Raw genomic sequence first — 21,795 nt, forward strand, 5'->3', positions numbered from 1 at the left:
ATTTTGGGGTGTATCAATAGGGTTATTACAGGAAAACAACCAACATAATTACTCCAGTCTAGACAGCAGTGACTAGGCCTTAATTGGAATAAAGAAGTTGGATTTGAGTACCACAGCTCTAAAAGCTGATTATGAAAAAAAAACACCCCCCAAAAATAAACCAAAGAGCAATCAATTAGAAAATACAACCTATAAAGTTTATTAAAGGACCTAGATATATTCAATTGCTTTCCTCTCCCACCCAAATAATGGCTTTATGCATTATTACTTGTCAATGTAAGAAAGGCAAGACCCAAACAAATAAATGCAATATGTTTATGAGTAGAACCTTAATAAAGAGCAAAAATGTAATATAACAAGCTTCATGTCTGAAAGCTGTACAAGTTGAAACTACTGTCACTTTCTATGGACACCTATTTATTTGTTACAGCTTAAAGAGATCAGTTTTGTTCTGACTAAAGGGCGGACTAGCAGTACAGTTACCAGAAATCCATATGGGATGCCATATTCTTGACAACCCAGCTTTTAATTGCCTCAGAAGTTGGCTCATCATCTTTCATGGGTGAAAACATAATAGAAAAGGAAATACTATTTCTATCCAATTTTCTCTCATTCAGCATTCCTGTTGCCCTCACTGTTACACTATCAAATTCAATTTATTGAGATAAAACTGATAATAATTACCTTTTCAAACATTTCAGTTCTTTAGGTGTTTTTTTTTTTGTTTTGTTTTAATCAATTTATATGTATTTTTACATGTTCAACTGAAATTAACATTAATTTGTATCTTGGGTTTAACAGAATCAATATTTAGCAAATTTCCATACCATCTGTTTTCAGAAGAAAAATATTCTTCAGAGTGTGCACTCAAGATAGCAGTGGACATATTGAAGTTAATGAAATCAGAAAGAATATTGAAAGAACAAGATCTTAGGGATAAAGTATTAGACAATATCCTTACACAAGATTCACAAAGCAGGTACACAACTGAAACCCTTAGCCTCCTGCAAATTTCTCTAGCAAAGTTTCCACTCCAAGACTTGGAAGTTCAGTCTGTCACAAAAATCTGTGATTTCCTGAAAGGCCAATACATTTTCCAGAGGAAGTAACTGGATCAGTTTATGTTTAGTTTTGTTTGTTGCAGCTTAAATACAAAATCAGGTATTCAAAAGGTGAATGAACTGCTTGGTATTTTCTCTGCTCTGATGTGAAGTGCTTTTAAGAATTAGACCGGTGATGTATGATTCAGTTGTCGGCTCTTTTTTTGAGCTTACCTTTCACAAAAAGCATTACATCATTAACACAGAGAAGAGCAGGCTGTTATGATTTTAAGAGTGTACTGTAAAAACAAACTTTTAAGTAGTTATTTAGTTATTCAAAGCACCACTTCCAACCTCATCATCCTTAAAGAAATTAGAAATTGCAATTTGGCAATCTTCACCTAATATTGAAAAGTAACTTGGAATAGTGGGGAAACTTTTCAAGATCCCTTCAACTGCACAGATAAGATAATGCTGTTATCTTAAGATAATAGTTTTTTTAGAGATATGCTTCAGTAGTTCCAAATATTTAAGACTGATAAAATGAAATGTCTTCCGGAACAATTTGGCAATTGAAGAAAAGTGACTAAAAACATGATTACACAAATTTTAAAACCGTATAATGATTTATGTACAGCATACTTTGCTGTGTTAGGGACTAAGAGCTAAGAACATACTAGTGTTTCTGGAAAATCCGTGTTTGCTTTCTCGGTATAAATGATTATATGTTTTCAAAAGCCAAACTATTTGAACGCTCTGCACTTTTCCCATTTGCAAATATTTCTAATGCAGTTTCATTGTTGCTTTTAAAACTAATCAAGAGAGAGAGAAGCTTGTTCCCCCCTTTCAGAGTTGCAGTAATGAGTGACTATCAAAAACATTGATATTTTCACAATTCGAGATGGTGGCTAGAGAGAAAAGATACGTCTTTTCAAAACTAATCTTTTAATTGTTTTCTCAACTGAAAGAAGAATCATTATTAGCATGTACTTAAAATTCTAGTTCTACCAAGAAGTATTGGTTCAGTTGTAGATAAGCCTTAGAAAAAAGCACTTCTTTAATCTTTCGTCACATATGAGTGGCTCTGGATAGCACCAGTATTTACTCAGGATGAGTTCCATACTGAAAACAAGGTTTAATCATTTATCTGCACATTTATCTGCAAAAGTTTGATTTATGTGGCAAACTAATGAAATAAGGAATCCCCTTTAAAACATGGAAAGACTGGTCATCTTCTTCAGAGGGGAGTATTTTCAGGAAGCTCAACACCTGATTATCCAGCCTGCACATGTTATACAAGACAAAATATAGATTTTGTATTACATTTTTAAGCCTCAGTATTAAACCTGCACCATGGTGATGCAGTCTAGATGTAGTTAGAAAAAGACAAAGTTATAGCCAGTTTCTGAAAATCGGGTATTGAGCTACTTTTTTGGGTGAGCAAGGGACAGTACTTCATGTTGGATGGGGACTGTGAGGCAGATTTGTTTAAATGTTGTAAAATTAACACCCCGGCTCCTTAAAAATGAGAGGAACCATGTTTCCAAGTGAAAAGACATATTCTATCAAAATTCAAACAGGAAGAATTAACTCTTTAAAACAGAGGTAAACCAAGAGATTAAGTAAAACAGAAGTGAAACCTTAAAATGATTTGCAAAGGAAGGCCCTCTAGTTATTTTATTTCACTGAAGCACATCCTTCCCGTTAGGCTTCCTGACAATCTGACAAGTCGTTGTCATGAGGCGGATTGAAAACTGGTTGAAGTATTCAGATCAAAGGATAATCATCTGTTGATCCACATGAAGCCCAGCTGGATGCAGTGGTGTACCAGTCAGCAGCAGCATACTCCAGGAGCTGGTACTGGATCCGGGACTGTTTAGCTTCTTCATAAGTGACCTGGAAAATGAGACAGAGTGCACCCTCACCATATTTTCAGATCATACAAAGCTGGGAGAATGGGTGATAGGTCCCATGGGTGTGCTGTCATACAGAGGGACCTCAGCTGGCTGGAGAACTGCGCCAACAGAAATGTCCAGAAAAACAACAAAGTGAACCGCACAGTCCTGCACCTTGGGAAGGAATAGCCCCATGTACCAGTACACACCGTGGGTCAACTGACTACAAAGCAACCTTGCAAAAAAGTATGTGGAGGTGCTGGTTGGCAAGTGGAAAATGAACAGCAAGTCACCCTTGAAAGAAGAAGGTTTAGGAAGGAAGGTTGAGAAGGAAGAGGTTGCCCAGGCCAACTGTGAAGTTTCAATCCTAGGAAATATTTAAGACCCAACTGGACACAGTCCTGAGCAACCTGTTTTAGCTGACCCTGTCTTCAGCAAGGGGGTTGAACACAACAATCTCAATAGACCCTTCCAACCACAACTACTCTGTGATTCTGTGAAAGCTGCCACTTCTGGTATCACACCATTGTACCTTCCAGATAGTAGACAGGAGAAATTTCTGAAGCAGGTTTTTACATGTATTACCCTGTTCTAGGCTATTTGCCTTGTTTGTTACCCCTACCCTCTTGTATGCCACTTGTTTCTGAAGATTTCCAAATGCTTACAGGTACGTATATTTTGGTTTTCCATGGTTAATATCATACTGTTCACTCCACACTACTGCAGGCCAATGAGAGGACAAAGCAATACAAACATAATGATTAGCAAGAAGGAAATATGTTACTACATGACAAGAACATGGTGTAACATATCCACTTCTTTAAATATACGACATAACATTTATTACTTCTGTAGTTCCATAAAAAAAAAATCTCATTATCACTGAGGGTAAGGAAGTACCAAAAATGGAAGATAATACTATGAGATATAACTAAACCTTCAATTTTTGCATTCTCCCAAGCAGAGATGCAATCTTAATTTTGCAGATGAAGCAATGGAGTTGTGGGGGTTTTCCACAGATCCCTTCCCAGATTTTTTTATAAAGTTTAAAAATATATTGAGAATATAAAGAAATACATTGGTAACAGGAAGAAGAAAAAAAAAAAAAAGTTGTTTGATCCTTCTCTTCCTTTCTTCCTGGTCTCCAACTGTAGAAGCATTTGATGTCACTGAAAAGACAGTGATCCTATTCTTCCACAAACATCTTCAGCAACTAACAGAAGAGTAGAACAATGGAAAACTTTGATAATCCTCCTCTATCTACAGGATAAATCAATGTTCTCAAAGCTCTCTGGAGCACTGAACCACTTCTTGAATCTTATGGACCATCTATGTGGGACAAATCACATGCTGAGGCGTTAGCTCATGACATAAAAAAGTCATGTGAGGTTACACAGCAAGGGAGAAGCACAGCAGCAAAAGAAACCCATGGTAGACCACAACTTCTACCATACCACACTGTTTAGCTCAGAAACATTTTATTTCCACATGGTTGGGCAGATCTGCTTCAGAAGGTTTATTGTGGCCTTCCAAACCACCAAGATATTAAAGATCAAGTACACAGCATCTTCAAATAACATAGTTTATCTAAATAAAAATCTAAATTTATCAAATAAACTTAATTTGTCCCCTTATTTGCATATTACATAAGATGTAATAGGGATTCTCTAATTTGCCTGCACCTGCACTTCTACAAGGACTAAAAATGTGTATCTTTGTCACAAGACCCATCTCCACCATATTTCAAATATCATCTCAATTAAAATAAATGCAAATCTTTATGTACCTTGTGGGTACACCAGGTACAGCCAGACTGGCCAGCTATATATTGCCACATTATTTTCAAAGGGCAAAGGACTGTGCTGTGTAGCATCCTTATGGTGACTTACCAAAGGCTGCACAGGACAGCACTTCATCAACCACTATGTCTTTAGGGAGATTCCTCTGGCAGAAATGACAAATGAGCATGAGTCCCTGTGGCTTTAAGTTTGAAGGCAAATCTTCCTTTCTGCCATGTCCTTTATCATACTGAAGCAAAATATGTTTTTTAAAAATATGAATGTTCTCTACCTGTATTACAAAATCATGTACATTGTCTGTAGTCCTAGAAGAACTCAAAATTCTATGGAGTAGACATGCAAAAGACCTTATATTTTAGTTATCCCTTGTGCCTTACAGTAAATCAGCATAATCTGCCTTTTATTAGGTTATTGGATGCTGTGGCAAAGAAAAAAATTTGGCTTTTAAGCACTCTGAAGTGAGTACTTTGAAGCCTCAGTAAGTGATAATCAAGAAAAATGGCACTAACATCTCATGATGAATCTTCTCTATATATTTAACTAGGATTACTTGTGAAGCCTCAGAAATTAAAATGATTATATATAGCCTTACTTAAGACTTGAGTTGAGTTTAATAAAGCATATGATATTGGTTTTCAAAATCTTCTCTTTTTGAACGAAGGCGGCTATAGCAATGCCAGTCAAATGAGCTCTTCTGTGAATGGATGGTTCCCTTCACCCCATAAGCCTACTTGACATCACCATTTGTCATCAGACCACCTCCACATGGCAACACAGCACATGCACTGTGGATAGTCCAAACTTAGACTTGGCCTACTACTGCCTAGTAGAATATCTGTTGTTTGCTTTCTGCCTGCCCTTTCTACAGCAGTATGCTAATTTGAGTCTCTCTCTTCCATGCAGCCCCTAATTTTTCATGTGACTTGGAAGAATATATATGGTAACCTCAACTCTTAAAGGTAGTAGATTTGGTTGAATTTGGCCAGCAAATTCAGATTATATTAGTGTAGAACTGACAGATGAACACAGAGACAGTGCCATAGCACAAGTCTCTTCCAAAAGTCTTGAAGTCGAGTTAAAAAATAATTTCTCCTAAGCAATTTATTCAACTAGAATTAGAACCTGAGGTTTCAGTGTTATAAAATGAAATTATAATTTTTCTCAAGGGAGGATTGAAAAATTTCTTGATGGCCACTAAAAATATAAATAAAAATTCAAAAGCTCATGAAATCTCAGTTCTCTTGACAGTTATAAGAGCTTTGCAATCAACTTCAGAGTCTTTTTTCTTGTAAAGTCTAATATTTAGCAAGAACAGGATCATTTCTCTATCACATTTCTCCATCTTTGAGTAAAAGAACCATTTTCCTGAGTATCATTACTAGACTATGGAATCCAGGTGCCCTTGTCTAAACATTTCCAAAGTGGAGGCCAATAATTGCGAGGTGCTTTAACATTTCTTGAAATGTAAAAAAGGAAGGAAATGGACATAGAGAGGCAATGAGACTGTAATTCTAAGTAATAGATAATTTAGTCATTTGATGTTTGTGGAACCTTAAGTTTGCTGCAGGCAATGAAGATACTTTAACCTCTTTTCCACCTATATCATCTTTCCTATGTAATCAAGTTGCTCAGGGCCATCCAAAGGTCTGCATCCAAAGGTCAATGAGCTGACCTGGGAGTAGATTGGGAACTGCAATGTTCTAGCAGCTGAAGCAATTGGTTTGCAGTCATACATCTCTGCAAGCATCTCCCAGGTTTTGTTATACCACAAGGGAGAGATTTTTTCACTTCTGTCTGTCAAGCTTTGTGGTCATAGACAAGTATTATCTGAATAGCAGCAGATTCATGTCTATGCAAAGTTGTTCTTGAAAATTACATATGCACAAAGTACATATGTAAAAGGCAGCTAAATTTGGTGCCTAGTGCTTGCAGTTGCTGTGTGCCTACTTGAGTGCCCCATGCTTGTTTTTGTTTGTTTGTTTGTTTTTAAATCTATCATTTAATACTGACATGTTTCTTTTCCGTTTTTTTTTTTAGGGTTGGCCCCAGGGCCAACAGTTATGATAATTAAAATATCTATCAAAAAAAACGATCTAAAAAAGCACACCTATAACCTACCAGACAATTGATCCTTTCATTGAAATATGTCAAGAGGAAAAGCTTTTTAAGAAATATTTAGAGTAGCTGGTAAAAATAACACTGAAAGTTTACCACAGTGGAACTAACCCAATGCAGACATTCCCTTGGGGAATATGTATCTTTTAGGTATTTATCTTCATTTCACTTACTGTGTCATGATTTTCTTGTTTGTAAACTGTGAAATAAATCAATTTCTGTCTTTAAGATAAATCACAATTCCAACTATTTACATTCAAAATGTGATAATTTAACTATTTTTTTGGTACCCAAACCAATTACAAATATCTTTAATATCTACTGGAAACTTCTACTTCAGGTATTTCACTACAAAATTCTGATAAAGAAAGGAAGTGTTTCAGTTAAACCTTCATCAGAAAACAGTGCTTGCTCACAGGTTTTGATGCAGAATTAGAACAGGGCAGCAACTATTAAATTCCATAACCCAAGATCCCAGCTCCCTTGGGATTCTCAAATACATTCAAAAACTTCCTGGTGCCAGCCACAAAATTCACTCTGAACAGAACCTGAACACATCTCAGTACTGGGCACTTTTGGGGACTTGACAAGTGGCCAACATTTACCTCTTCTCTGAATAACTCTCAGCTCAGAAAGAAAGAGCAGTGAGAGCACATGCAAGTAATTGTAGACAGGAGAATGCTTTTGCAGATAGACTTGTAGTAAGAAAGATAAAGAAAGATAGCCTGGCAGCAGGAAATGTAGCCACTGCAATATCGCCAGCCTATTGACTTCAGCAGACTGGAGGAGAGCTAAAAGAGCTAAAAGAAAAGACATTTACATAATGTAAGGATTTCTCCACCAGGACAGGATAAAAGTGGACATCTTAATGTGCAAGTATTTTCTGAATATTCATCAACTTGAATTTGAATGGTAGAACAGTGTTAAACAAGGTATTAATAAAAGAACAAATACACTTAACTGGAAAATAAGACTTCTTGAACATATAGATACTGTTTGAAATGTTTGAGTGCCAGAATAGCTGAATATTTTATTCACCCTGAGATTCATGAAGCATGAAGAAGGAACCAAAACAACCCCAGAAAATTTGAAAAGGAAATGGAGAAACAAGGAAGGATATCCACCACTCAGTAGAAGACTATCCAAAAGTTGTCGTGCAGGCTAGTCCCATTTAAGAGCTCAAAATGGTCATTAAAAGGTAGGTCCTACATAAGTGACAGCCCCCTTGTTTACACTGCCCTGCAATTTCTTTGACCCATACATCATCTCCTACACAAATTCCACTATGGATAATTCTCACCCTTGACAAGCTACTATCCTTTAAAAGACTCTGGAGAAAGCAAAGATCCCCAAAGACAGCTATCATTTTCTGTTCTGCAGTATAATTTACTGCAGATGAAGAAAGGGACAAAAATCAGGAAGGCATGTAAAAAGATCAAATCAAGGTATAATGATTTTGCACCTCCTATAATATTATAACACAATGAATGTGTTTATGTCACATGGAAATTACAGTATCCTAAATTCAAGCATTTGAATAAATGTTTAAATAGGAAACTCCTACTAAATGTTATTCTCCTTCAGCAAAGCATATATCTGTCTGTCCAGCATATAACTGTGTGAAATTCAGCAGTATTTAAATAACGTCCAGTGGGTGTTGCTGAAAGTATTTTGGCTTTGATAAAGGCTGAGCAAAACTCATGAATCTGACAATGCACTGAACAGCAAATTGCAGTTTTGAGAGTCTGTCTCCGGAAACAATTGTTATTTTCTCCACCTTTATTGAGCTAACTTATTGAGCTAAGGAAAAGGCAAGGCTCAAAGTGGCTCAAAGTATGTGTCAAAGTGCTTACTCATGACAAAAAATGACAGACATGAACCAACATCCTTAGAATTATATATTTTTTTAAGAATTCATTATAATTAATATATTAAGTGACTCTGAGACAAATAGTGAAATTTGTTTGTCCATCTTTCCTGCACAGAATGAACGCTTAGAGAGTAACTACAATAGATTTTAACTTGTTCTTCATTCCTCTTTAGGACCCATCGCTAAGAAAGCAGAGTGTGTGGTTTTTGAGTGCCACAGGAAAGTAACCTCCTTCATCTTGCAAGCCAGAATATCAATATGCTGGCAGCTGACACAAATCTGCATCTGTTAAAAAGGATATTGCAGGTTTTCCCCTTTTTCCTAGCTTATGTGGCTGATGGGAGGCTGAGAATGACATCACAAAAAACAGTGAGAGCAACATTTTACCTGCATATGTTAACTGCTTTGATTTAGCAGGAGAAAATGCAATGTTTGCTATGACAAAATGACATCCATCCTTCTCGTCTGGACATCCTTGGGGAGGCTCAGGAGCAAGGAAAAGAGCAACAATTCTCCATGCTGCTTTCTGCTGAATAAAATGGAGATGTTAGGGCAATCGGTAATAATTGTACAAAATATTGAATAATGTGATGGTATTCTTCCCTTTAAGCGCAACAGAAAGGCCCATTCATCCTGATAACTTTTTAATAACAGCTATTTGTAATTGGTTTTAAATATACTTGTCCAGTACTTTAAGGGGCCTTCCAGTACCTAAAGGGGGCCTACAAGAAAGACGGGGAAAGACTCTTTATCGGGGGAGTGTAGTGGTAGGACAAGAGGTAGTGGTTTTAAACTTAAAATTTAAAAAATAATAATAATAATAATAATAAATATTTAGATTATATATAGTGAATGAATTATCTCTGAGAATACTCAGAGGGTGGTGAGGCTCTGGCACAGGCTGCCCAGAAAAGCTGTGGATGCCCCATCCCTGGAGGTATTCAAGGCCAGGCTGGATGGGGCTTTGAGCAGCCTGGTGTGGTGGGAGGTGTCCCTGCAGTTGGCAGGGGGTTGGAACAGGATGACTTTTAGGGTCCTTTCCAACCTAAAACATTCTGCAACTCTGTGATTCTATGTTTATAGTATACATTAACTTAACCTAAACAATAATTCATGGACAGAGTTTAGTTTTGTGGTTAGAACTCTCCTGTTAAAAGTGAACTCTTCTTGTCTCTGAAGACAAGTACTATCTCACTACTTTTAGCATCTGATACACTATCTCAGGCAAATTATTTTTTCAGATTTTCAGGCAGGTTCTTCTGTGTTAAAGCTCTGTTTTTATTTGGCGAAATGCCACTCTGCTTCTGAGTTTTAATGATGTGAAAAGAACACAACCCATGCAATATCTCCTCAGGTTGTTTTAGAATTCAATGGGCGGCAGAAAATAACTTAACCACTCTTATTTATTAGTGGATCAGGGGCTCTCCCATGTGAAATGAAGTTTGAATTATATTTATCCATGGGAAAATGGCACTTCATTGTATTGTATGTGCCTATCCACTATTCTTAATCATTAGGAGCTGGAAGAAATTACTAGCACCTAAATTCAGCTTCAACATGTTTGGTTGGAGATCTTTTGAAAATCTGAAATAATAATAATAACAACAACAATAATATCTACCATCATACTAATGACACTAAAACCATCACCTAGTTACTTGTGGTAACTTTTAGTTGACGTGGTAAATCTTTTCAGCAAATAACCTGTTATGCTACCTATACCATTCAATTATAAAAATGGATAATGTTACCTGGTTCTTAAAATTGGTAATGCCATATAAACTAAAATGATACAAAGATTTGAGATTTAAAAGTCAGTCTAAGCAGACTAAAGCCCCTGGACTAATTATTTCTCCTTACCAAATACCTTTTCCTGATTCCATTCCAGACTTTGCTAACTCTTACATGCCAGTTACATTACCTCTTATAGACCTTCTGCCAAGATCAATAATAATGATCAGACAAATTATTTTACTTCATGAATTGATTCCTGGACTGTATCCTCAGTCAGGTAGAATTGACTATTCATTTCATAAGTACTACATTGTTTGCTTATAAACCTATTTGACTCACCTGTTCTTCCAGGATGTCTCTATTTTGGAACAGTCTCTCTTTTCTTCATTTATTAAGATAAAGGCCAAGACTGATTAAAAAAAAAAAAATCCTGGTTATGTACATTTCAAGGTGGCCTTTTTCTCTGTCTTTGCATTCACTGTTTGCATACACAACATATCAGTGGCCTCAAGTAGAGAAACAAACATCAATTAATCAATTTCTTTTATTCCACAGTTGGCTGAATTCATTCAAGAATGCTGTAAAGCATCTCAGTTATGTACATTAATATACTAATATGAAGCAGAATCAAGCTGAAATGCAAAGCTTAAAGCATAAAGTCTTACCTAGCCACCCTCTCAGCCTCTTTGTTAGGAAATACTGGGCCTACTATTCCCCCTTTATCTGTTACGTATTGATTTCCAGCTAAAGCCAAATACTATAGAAAGGTTATAGTTGCTATGGTCCTTTCAGAGACGACTAGCCTTTTAGCTTGTAATTCCACTCCGATTTTCCTAAACTTGTAACTGTTCTCATACGTAATCAAGTCAGTGGCAAACACCTTCCTGAAGCATTCAGTGAAATAAATGCTGAATATTGTTTTGCCATTAGTGCAAGTACATCACTGGTTATTTGTATTAAGGCTTGATGCAGCGAGTGCCAAAAGCAAAATGAATACTAAGTATCCCAAGTGCATTCATAATAAAATTAAAATCATTTTGTGGCTACCATCATTTGGTTACAGGATCAAAGCAAAAATAATACTAGATGCCAAAAAATCAAGCTCTTTTGTTGCAGCAGAACCATGAGCAATGAAAAATTAAATAAATGCATTAGTGGAAGTATTTAGTAAGGCCAAAATCTATTTGCTAAGAACAATTTACAGAAATCAAACTCTTGTTAATGAAAAGTTCACAAAATAGAGAAAGGATCTTTTTGGTTTGTTTGTTTTTACAAACCTCATTGGATACAAAGTTCCCCCAGTTTCCCTGGCATCCATCTGTGGCTATAATCTGGAAGCAATAATCTTTATCAGAGGCTTCCTTTAATTATCTCATTCTACATAATAACACAAAACACTCATGGCAGTCTGCAGCAGTTATGGGTTTTGTTTCTTTGTCAGACTTCTCAGTGACAGACTAGTCGTTAACATCTGATTTCTAAACACTTTCAAATCACCTCTTAATTTTTGTCACTCTGTCTGGAACCTCTATTATCTTTCATCGGTAGAGAAAAGCTTATTGTCTTGAAGCAAAGCTTCAGGTTCTTGTCTACATTTGATAAAACTATTTATATAAGACTATTATACTATAATGCATGGTGAGATGCAGGAAATCCCTACCACTTCAGAAAAGTATTCTGTTATCAGACCTTAACTGTGCTCTATTTACGAATTTGTAAGTTCCACCATTATGGTGTCTGCTATTTTTGCAAAAGCACTGAAAAAAATCCAGCTACACAATTTAGATAAACAAGCACCTTGGTCCCTACATGGGCTGGCACTCACCTGCTGCCTGCTTTTGCCCTTGCCCATTCCTCCTGCAGCATGGCTCTTTCCAGCAGCTGGGATGCAGTGCCACGGGGAAGGAAGGCAAGAGGGCACAAAGCACTTACGGGCTCTGGTTTGAGGGCAAAAGGGAGCAGCACTGTAAAATTGATGTGTAACCACATGCAAAGTCATGCACAGGCTGAGCATATGATTGCCACAGAATGGCTGAATTCAGAATGAGAAACAAAAGGTCCAGCGGGGTGAAAGAGAATAGCAAAATGTATCTCATACTGTAGAATTGTTCTTCTTGCAATAAACGTTCCTCTTGAGAAGAAAATGAAATTTTGTGTTTTGTTGTTGTTGTTGTTTTGTTTTGTTTGTTTGTTTTTGTTTTTTTAAGTGTCCACGATTTTTGAGCAGATTGAGAGCATAGCATCACTAAGAAAGGGAAAATATACAGAAAGCAGTTAAATGCTGCCAGCCAACATGAGAGCTAAACACATTCATTGTATCAGAGAGATTTGCACTTTGTGTATGGCACAATCTGGCCCGACCTCAAGTCACCCTTACAGGCTCATTACCAACAGAGACCAGCACTGTTTTTGTAGACAACCTCAAGATGAAGCCTAAAATCAACACAGATAAAATTACTATGACTTTATATAGAACATATCTCAAAAAATAAAAAATTACACGACAACAATGAGAAGAAGACCAACTTCTCTCTTCTATCAAAGTGACAAATTTCACTTCTTTTTTTCCTTCCTTCCTTTTTTCCCCTGAACCAAGGTCTGAAGAACAATTTTTAAGATCTAGTACTCAGAGCTTCGGAAGTCCAGAATTAAGACTATCCAAACAAGCATAAACCCAGTTATCCACAAGGAAAACCATTTGATTTAAATGATGTGCCTTCTTCGTTTTCCACGAGGTTTTCTACATTACAGAAGCTGTCAGGGGAACTTCAAGGTGGGAGCAGATGAATGGTGTAGGAACCAGAAAGTCGGCCAGGTGAATGCACTTCCATTGCGGCTGCAGATGTCACAGGTGACCGAAATCCCCAGGTTTCCCTCCCAGCTCCAAAGAGAGATGTTTTGCACTCCTCACTTTCAGCACATCTTCCTTCAGGTGTTAGCTTTCAAGGGTGTGATCTGAACAGACAGTTCTGCAGCAAGGTCACAGACGAGTGTGCACTCCCAGCCCTGCTCATGGCCAGCTCTGCAAATGGGGGCAGTGAGACAAAATCCTATCGGGAAAAAAAAAAAAAAAAAAAAAAGTATAATCAAAAATTAAAGATAAATCAGACAAGTGAGGGAGGTCTCGAAGTTAATATTGTCCGGGTAACTGTAACCTTGTTTTTCTTTTGAGATCTTTACTTTACCACACTAATATTATCATAGCAGATTAGCTGTGTTATCAGGTAGAGAATTTATAACTAAATATATAGAAGTTTAGAGAAAAAAAAAATGGAAACAGTTCTACTGTGGATTAAAGGAAAGCAGACTGCCCCTGCATCCACTCGCAGAACAAATCTGACCTCCTTCCCATACAAACATAACAGGGGAAATAATTATGGAAATGAAGAGAAACGAACCATGAAAGGGTTACAGAATACAAAATGCTCGCGCTACATGTGGCATACGGAAGGTGGCTAGAAATCGAGTGCTTGCTATTTTTTCAAGCACAAGAAGTGGAGTTCATTGATGAAAGCCAATAGGAGACACATTTGAAGAAAGAAAAGGAGATGGTCCTTCACATAACAGGTGGAATTTGTTCAAAAGTAAACACTATCAGTACCTAAATAACTACCAGTAAAAAATAAAAAAAAAAAAGTTAAAAAAAATAAATAAATAAATGTAGACATATTGGATTAAGTTCAGAGAAAAGCTACAAAAATAATTAGAGGAAACTAAACTAAAAGAAAAGAAAGAAAGAGAAGTACATATATAATGCTGGCCAAATGACAGCTAAGCTATGATTACATCTACAACAAATATTTAAAATGTGTAAACTCTACATTGGCTCATTAGCAGAATCATTTAGAAAGATAAAAGAGTGGATTGAACAAATATCAAGGAAAAAACATTAAGTTCTGAACACTGAAGTTCAGTAGTAGGGAAAACTTTCATTGGTCTGTGAAATTTAATTAATTGGCATAATAATAGAATAAGCACTAGAATCTACATTAACTTGTAACTGCAGTAGGCAAAATTAGAGAATATTATAACAGGAGGTTTCCAAAGGATTTTCTAATCAGCAATCTGGGGGGAAAAAAAGACTTTCTAACCAAGTTGATTTTTTTTTTCAGGAAATCATAATTTTATTTAAAATTGCCATTCTATTGTAGACATTTCAAAGTGCATTGTTTTAAGATTTTTTATTTTTATTTTTTATTTTTTGGTGAAGTGTACTAAGGGATGTATATATAAGGAATATAGATAAGTATATATAGAAAATTAATAACTAAGTCCTCCCAAAAAGTTATCTAAAAAAAAAAAAAAAATAGCACCCAGGGTAATTTCCTGAATCTGAAGAGTATACAAATGCAAAGAACTCAGAAGAACACCACAAGTATTGCTATCCAGTGTCACTACAGGTTTTGGCAATCTATTGAACTAGAAGGGATGCCCAAGCATTATCTGAGAAGAAAAATGACTTATTAGACTGCAATCAAGACAAAGAATGAATGAGAAATCCCCGGCCAAGAAATCCAGCAGTCTCTTTCCCTTACAGCAGATAGGAACAGCAGGATCCTATAAGACAGATCCGAGCCAGAAGTTCGAATCTGTCACTGCATAACAGCACAAGCTGGACTTAGCACAGCTAGAGCAGCAGCAAAGAGAAACAAACTGGAGCAGAACATGGGTAAAAGTGGAAGCACTCACTGTAATCCATGAGCTAAACGCAGACAAACTAAGTAGGGAATTATGTGATTTCTGATTTTTAAATCTGAGGAATTTCCACAAGAAACCGTATCTTAAGTGTATCAAGATTCTTTCCCCAGCCATATATCGCAAAAATCTTTAGTTACATATTTCAGAAACATGACAAAGGGCCCTTGCAGACCATATAGTCATTTAATTAATACGTGAAGTACCAGCTTTTTCCAGTTCAAGAACCAAAATTGTGTGATGAGTTCCTAATGGCCATAGTTCATCCACAGGTCTGGGTTTATACCAGTTTCATCTGCATAGACTGTCTAATGTGTTTAGCCTCTATGAAGAATTTGTTAACAGTAAATCAACATTGTCATTATTTAATAATCTGACTGTGTTCTATCCTGCTGAGTGGAAATAGTCAATTCTGACTTTCAAACATCTTAATTTCAGGTCATTTTATTGGATGGGCAGCATTAGATAAAAAGCATCCAAATTAGAGAAAACATAAAAGTCTAACATGATTTCATTTGGCAAGAGAAATACACACTGACATTTCTTTTGTCATGCAAACACACGCTGAAAAGGCAGGGTGAGAGGGAGTTGTATAGTACCGTATTTGTCACACACGCATTAAAAGCCTCAGAGGCAGAGCCACACCGCGATTAACTGGGCTCCTGCAAGGTGGGTGAGGGCTTCCCTGAGGAGGCACCCCAGTGGTGCAGGGGTGAAAGGGTGCCAGGGATCAATAAGTGCTGCAGGACAGAAGAAAGACAAGAGCTGGGCTGAGGCATGCCCCTTCTCATACATACAACACCCTCTATCACGGCCAGCTGGCTGGGCCCAGACCTCAGTGAATGACACGTCTGAAATACCAAGTCACAGAATCACAGAATCACAGAATTTCCTTAAACTGCTGTAATTTGTTCTGTTAGCACAATAAAGAAAGTGTTACACACAACTACTCTTCACTGCCTCACAAGCAGAAGGAGAGGCTGAGAAAATCCAGATCTTCTCTAGATATCTATGGTGAGCAGCAGGACCCTCAACAGACTACAGCTTCAAGGTAGACCTTGCTAGAGATTTTTTTCACAGTGGGCTGCCAAGAAGGACCAAAAGGCTCTTACATTAAAAAATAAATAAATAAAATAGAATAAATCAAGTTGATTAGACTCAAACTTCTTCAAGCCTGGAGCATGAGCAGGTGCATCAGGACCTCCACCTCCCTCCACAGTCAGTGGAGTTTCCTGACCAGCTTCTGCCAAGGAACGTGGAGGCACAGTGTGAAAAGGAAATATTTCCACGGGCAGCCATGCAGACACCTCCTGTACTGATGAAATGCTAGCCCAGTTCCTGGAGTACTGCTGTCCTTGGCCAGCTAGCATTACATCAACCAGTGCCCAATGCAGTTTGTTGGCATGCAGAATCAGAGGGTGCACCCACACACTGCTGGCTAAACTGTGCTGTCTTAACCAAAACTCAGTGACAAATCCTAAAACTACTTGTGGGAGAAGGAATAGTGCGTGCTAATTACTGACTATCCGTAAGGCCATCATGAGATTTCAACAGAGACTGAGTTTTCCCTCTGTAAACTCTACTTTAAAAGTCTCTTCATTCAATAACATGACTGCCCATGACAGAGTAAGTTAATAAAGCAGCCCATGCAATCATTCCAAGTAAAGTTTGAATGGACATCCTGTTGGAATGAAGTGAGATTTTGGAGACCAGAATTGGGTCTACTGGGCCTTAGCGGGCTGATAATGCTTCAGTACCTGTGGACATCCCCAGGCACATTGAAGGCTGCAGCCTCACTGCCCAATGCACAGTGTTAGGAAGGGATTTACAACACCATGGGCCAGCAGGCACAGAATAGGGAAGAGTGAAACAGAAGGTTAAATTAACTTCAGCATTTGACTTAATACTGGATTTCTTCCTTCCCTCAGAAAAGCAGAATTCCCTACTCTTTAATCCCTTGCAACATCGTCTTGCAGAATCACGCATTCCTCATTCTTCCTCACAGAGCTCAAGCTAACATGGGTTCATTTCACAGACTGGCAGAAGCCAATGCTGAGATCCCATCCTGCTGGCAGGCAGAAAAAAGGGCACATGGCTGTACTATAACTATGACCGCTAACTACCCAGTTCTCTCAGAAAACACACATTACATTATTTACTTTGTGTAGTACATGTTACATTTCTATAATGCATTGTTTGTTTGTTTGTGTTTTAGGATTTGTCTTCTGATCCTTCATAAAAATATTTTGCAATAATCTGATATAGATTTGGGGTCAAACATCTGTATTCCACCAGGCAAGCCCAGCTGTGGCTTCTGGAAAGGCAGAACATATTGTGTGAAAAGTAGGAAGGTGACACTTTTTCCACTAAAACATTGAAAAATAAAAAAATGACCCTACCTTTGGAATCAACGATTACCCTGGAAATCAAAAAGACTGCAAATGTTAAGCACCAATAAAAATTTAATTGTTTTGCATATATGTCAAAGCTTATGTCAAGCACGTGCTATTATGTCTAGGCCTTAGAGTCCCACTTTCTTGAATTATGACACGGTCAGACGCAAAGCTTTTTAAAAAGATGTGTAAAGGTAAATATAAAATTAAGTACACGTTTGTAGTCCTTTAAGTCCCATAAGACATGAAAATATGACCAGGTATGAAATGACAAGGTGACATATCCCTAAACAATCAGAGAACTGGAAACGATGGCTCAACAAAAGGCAAAACATCCAATACCTCAGCTGGGGTGCCTCCAGACTGCTGTAGGAGAAGAGAGTGGGGAGGATGTGCTTTGGTCTTCCACCGCTTCCCAGTCATGTACATCTTGGACGCTGGGGTGGATGTGAGGAGGGACTGCCTGTTCTCTCCCATCACCTACTGCCCTTAGGCTTCTGGTTTCTGAAACCTAGGCCTTTTGGGGGGTTATTTCTTTTAACTGCTTCTAGCCACAGGAATGAAAAGAAGTGGCATGTCTCTAGCCAAACCTCTCTGGGGGTGGCCTAGATCTAGTTATTGCTTCACTCACCACTTCTGAGGAAAGGACCGTTTCGTCTCCTCTGGTGGCCAAGAGAAGGTAGAAAGGGCTACTGCTTCAGAGAGGGGCTGCAGATTCGTGGGAGGTGCATAGGTAGCTTCAGCATCACAGACAAGAGTTCAGCACCCAGTTTTGACCTTACCCAGTCAGGGGCCACTTCTACGTTTCAACCTCACCGCGCCCCCAGGCTTAGTGCTATTATGCGGCTTTGCTGGGCAGCACCGAGATGCTCAGCCCTTTGCAGAATGAAATCCACAGTGACTTAAAATTGAAATCAGGGTTACCAATAACTAAATGGAAATAGTGTTGTTTCCCAGAACAGAGCAAATCTTTCACAATGTACTGGGGTGCATGTTTTTCGTCTCCACTGAGCTATGAACAATAGGGAACTCTCCGCTTTTATTAAAAACTTTGAGGGATTATTATTTTAGTTAAGCCTTTAAGAATTCATACCTATCTGGAAAGGGCAGCTTGTGTAATGAACTTCCTGTTTTCATCATAGCTGGATACTGCTTTTTGCTGTTGCCTGTTATTACCCAGTTAATATGAACTGCCTGGAGTTTATTTTTAGCTCACTTGAGCCTATTGTAAGGTCTGTTCAAGAACTTAACTTTCAAACCAGAAGATGTAATTACTGCATCTAACACTCACTTTAGGGATACACTCTTAGGTCTTTTCAAACAGCCAAGGTATAAAGTGAAAATAGGTAATGAATAGTGATTGAATACCAGAAACCTGTACCAATTCAAAAAATATCTTTTATTTTCAAGTTAAAGAAGTCATACTCCATCCCTTGGATCTCTGATTAACACAGTGGAGAGGAATATTTACCAAAATGAGCAGGGTATATTTTACTTGAGGAAAAAATGTACAGTTATCAAAACATCTTGAGATCACAGAATCAAGAACTTTGAATTCTTCTGCATCAAACATTTTTATGTATAGCAAATAACATTTATCACAAGTAAAAGGTCTTTAAGACTGAAATGAGAGTGAATATAAACTCTGCAAATGACACTTTTTTAACAGTCTTTCAACTTCTCACAGAAAATAAAACAGCAATAATAAAAGCACATAGAATCACAAGGCAGTTCAGTTTAGAGGGTATCTGAAGGGGTCACCTAGTCCAAGATGAGCTGTGAGGTTACTCAGGGCTTTATCCAGTCTAGTCTCAAGACCCCCCAAGGATGGAGGGTGCATGACTTCCTCTGGACAGCCTGTTCCAATATTTGGGTGACCTCTTAGAGGAAAGTTTTCTCCTTGCTCCCACTGCAAAACTCGTTTTCATCAACATCTGTTTGTTGCCTCTTGTTTGACTGAGAAGTGCCAGGCCCCGTCTTCTTGATGAGCTTGTCCCAGCTCTGGGAACGTCACTGTTATGCCCCCCCAGGGCTGTCTCTTCCCCAGGCTGAACAAGCCCTGCTCCCTCAGCCACCCTCCCCAGGGCAAGTGCTGCAGCCCCCTGGCCATGGCCCAGCACTGAACTAAGTCTTTCTTGCTTTTGGTGGCCCAAAACTGAACACAGTACCCAAACGTGGCTTAACAAGTACTGAGTAAATGTCAATAATCATTTCCCTTCACCTGCTGACTGTTCTCCTCTCACCGCAGCCCAGGACACTCCTGGATCCTGTCCAGCCTGCGGTCCACCAGGTCCTCTGGGTCCTTTCCTCAGAGCCGCCCCCCACCACTCTGTCCCCAGCCTGGGCTCTTTGCATCCCAGGTGCAGGACTTGGCATTCGTCCTAGGGATAATTCCGTAGATGGTTCTTAAACATTAACTTAACATTTTCCTCTTCTCTGTTTTGTTCTGCTATTGCAGACTCATCTTACTACAATTTGTCTTAAAGAGGTGGATTACATAAATCAGGATACATTTAAATCTGATTAGATAAGAAAGAGAGATAAAGAAGTCTGTCACGATGAATTATTTTTTTCACCGTCTTCCATTCCTTATATACTTTTACACTTCATGCTGTAACTAGTTTGGCTTCAGCAGACTCACGAGAATGTGCAGAGGCTGTACACCAAAATAAATCAACTATTTGTCTCTTGAGCTAGTCAAATAAACTAAAGGTCACAGCACTTTCTATATGTATACATTTTGAATAATTTCAGTATTAAAACTTAACTCTAACAATCCTTATATTATTTGCTTAAAGCCAACTTGATATTAGTAGTAATAAGTAGTCTCCAGGAAAAGTGAACATTATCAGGAAGCAGGTATATTAAAAAGGATTTACAGATAAAAGAGGAATTTAAGTTTGACAAGCCTATTAATGGTAGGTTCACTAAGTTTCAATTCATTACATATATCAGTGAATACAAAGGAATTTTTTGTTTTGTTGCAAACAAAATTTATTTCTGGCCACCTGCTGCCTGGGAAATTTCACAAACAATATAATAGTTTTCAAAAAAAAAAAAAAGATGCTATACGTTACAAAAAAGGATACATAGCACAAGATATAAAGATATATAAAGATATAGTTTTCTGTCCTTTCAAGGAGGCTTTTGTCCAATTCCAAATGGCCAAGAAGAATTCACTGCAAATGTTTAAAAAGGAAATGCAAAAGATTCAGGACTGAAATTTCAAAGCTAACTATTGCAGGCTGTTGAACAAAGGAAACTTATTTGCTTTTTTGAAGCTTTGATTTTTTTGCTACGTCACTGACATTGTGATTTTTAAACTGTTTATTGCCTTTTACTTAAAATTCACCCTGGAGATAAAAAAAAATTAAAAAATAAAGAAACATTGTCATTGCAATCCTTTCAAGACAATTTTCAGTGAAAGCTACTTGTGTTTGGTTTGCCATTTGAGTATCTATTCAACATTATGTCTGCTTCCCTTCTCTGCTTCTTTTTACATTTCCCTTGAAAACAATCTGACATCAAAGACCTCATCATCAAAATTACACAGCAGGTATTTGGATGAATTAAAATTTTCACAGTTAGCATATATAATAAATCACAGTTGTGGTGGGTTGACCTTGGGCAGCTGCCAGATGCCCACCCAGCCGCTCTCTCACTCCCCCTCCTCAACAGGACGGCAAGAAAATAGGTCAAGATAAAGACAGGAAGATCACTTACAAATTATTGTCATGGGCAAAACAGACTCAGCTTGGGGAAAATTCATTTAGTTTGTTACTAATGAAAAATAGAGTAGGATGGTGAGAAACAAAGACAAAAAAATAAAAACGCCTCCCCACCACCACCCCCTTACTCCTGTGCTCAGCTTCACTCTCATCTCCTCTACTTCCCCAAGCAGTGAAGCGGGATGGGAAATGGGGTCTGTGGTCAGTCCATAACCCATCCTGTGCCGTTCCTTCCTCCTCACACTTTTTCCCTGCCCCAGTGTGTGCCCTTCCCATGGGCTGCTGTCCTTCCCAAACTGCTCCTGCGTGGGCTCTTCTCCACGGGCTGCAGCTGCGGCCCGGGGCCTGCTCCTGCGGGGGCTCTCCATGGGCCGCAGCCTCCTCCAGGCCACATCCACCTGCTCCACCGGGGGCTCCTCCACCCACGGGGGGGCTGCAGCGTGGAGATCTGCTCCGTGGGGGACCCATGGGCTGCAGGGGGACAGCCTGCTCCACCAGAGGCCGCAGGGGAACTGCTGCTGCCTGC

General features: G+C 38.3%; 1 long non-coding RNA gene across 2 annotated transcripts; it reads right to left on the minus strand.

The window, feature by feature from the left end:
- Positions 1–712: 712 nt before the first annotated feature.
- Positions 713–13,492, minus strand: LOC106019585 (uncharacterized). Of its 2 annotated transcripts, none has more exons than XR_011807641.1 (4): positions 12,279–13,492; positions 10,793–10,862; positions 9,107–9,248; positions 713–2,936 (listed from the first exon to the last, which is right to left on the minus strand). It is a non-coding gene; the product is annotated as an uncharacterized lncRNA (long non-coding RNA). The 2 variants fall into 2 exon arrangements; XR_003495090.3 differs by having other exon boundaries at positions 9,107–9,245; positions 12,279–12,889.
- Positions 13,493–21,795: the final 8,303 nt, after the last annotated feature.

This window comes from Anas platyrhynchos, chromosome 2 (assembly GCF_047663525.1).
Source record: "Anas platyrhynchos isolate ZD024472 breed Pekin duck chromosome 2, IASCAAS_PekinDuck_T2T, whole genome shotgun sequence".
Classification (NCBI taxonomy): domain Eukaryota; kingdom Metazoa; phylum Chordata; class Aves; order Anseriformes; family Anatidae; genus Anas; species Anas platyrhynchos.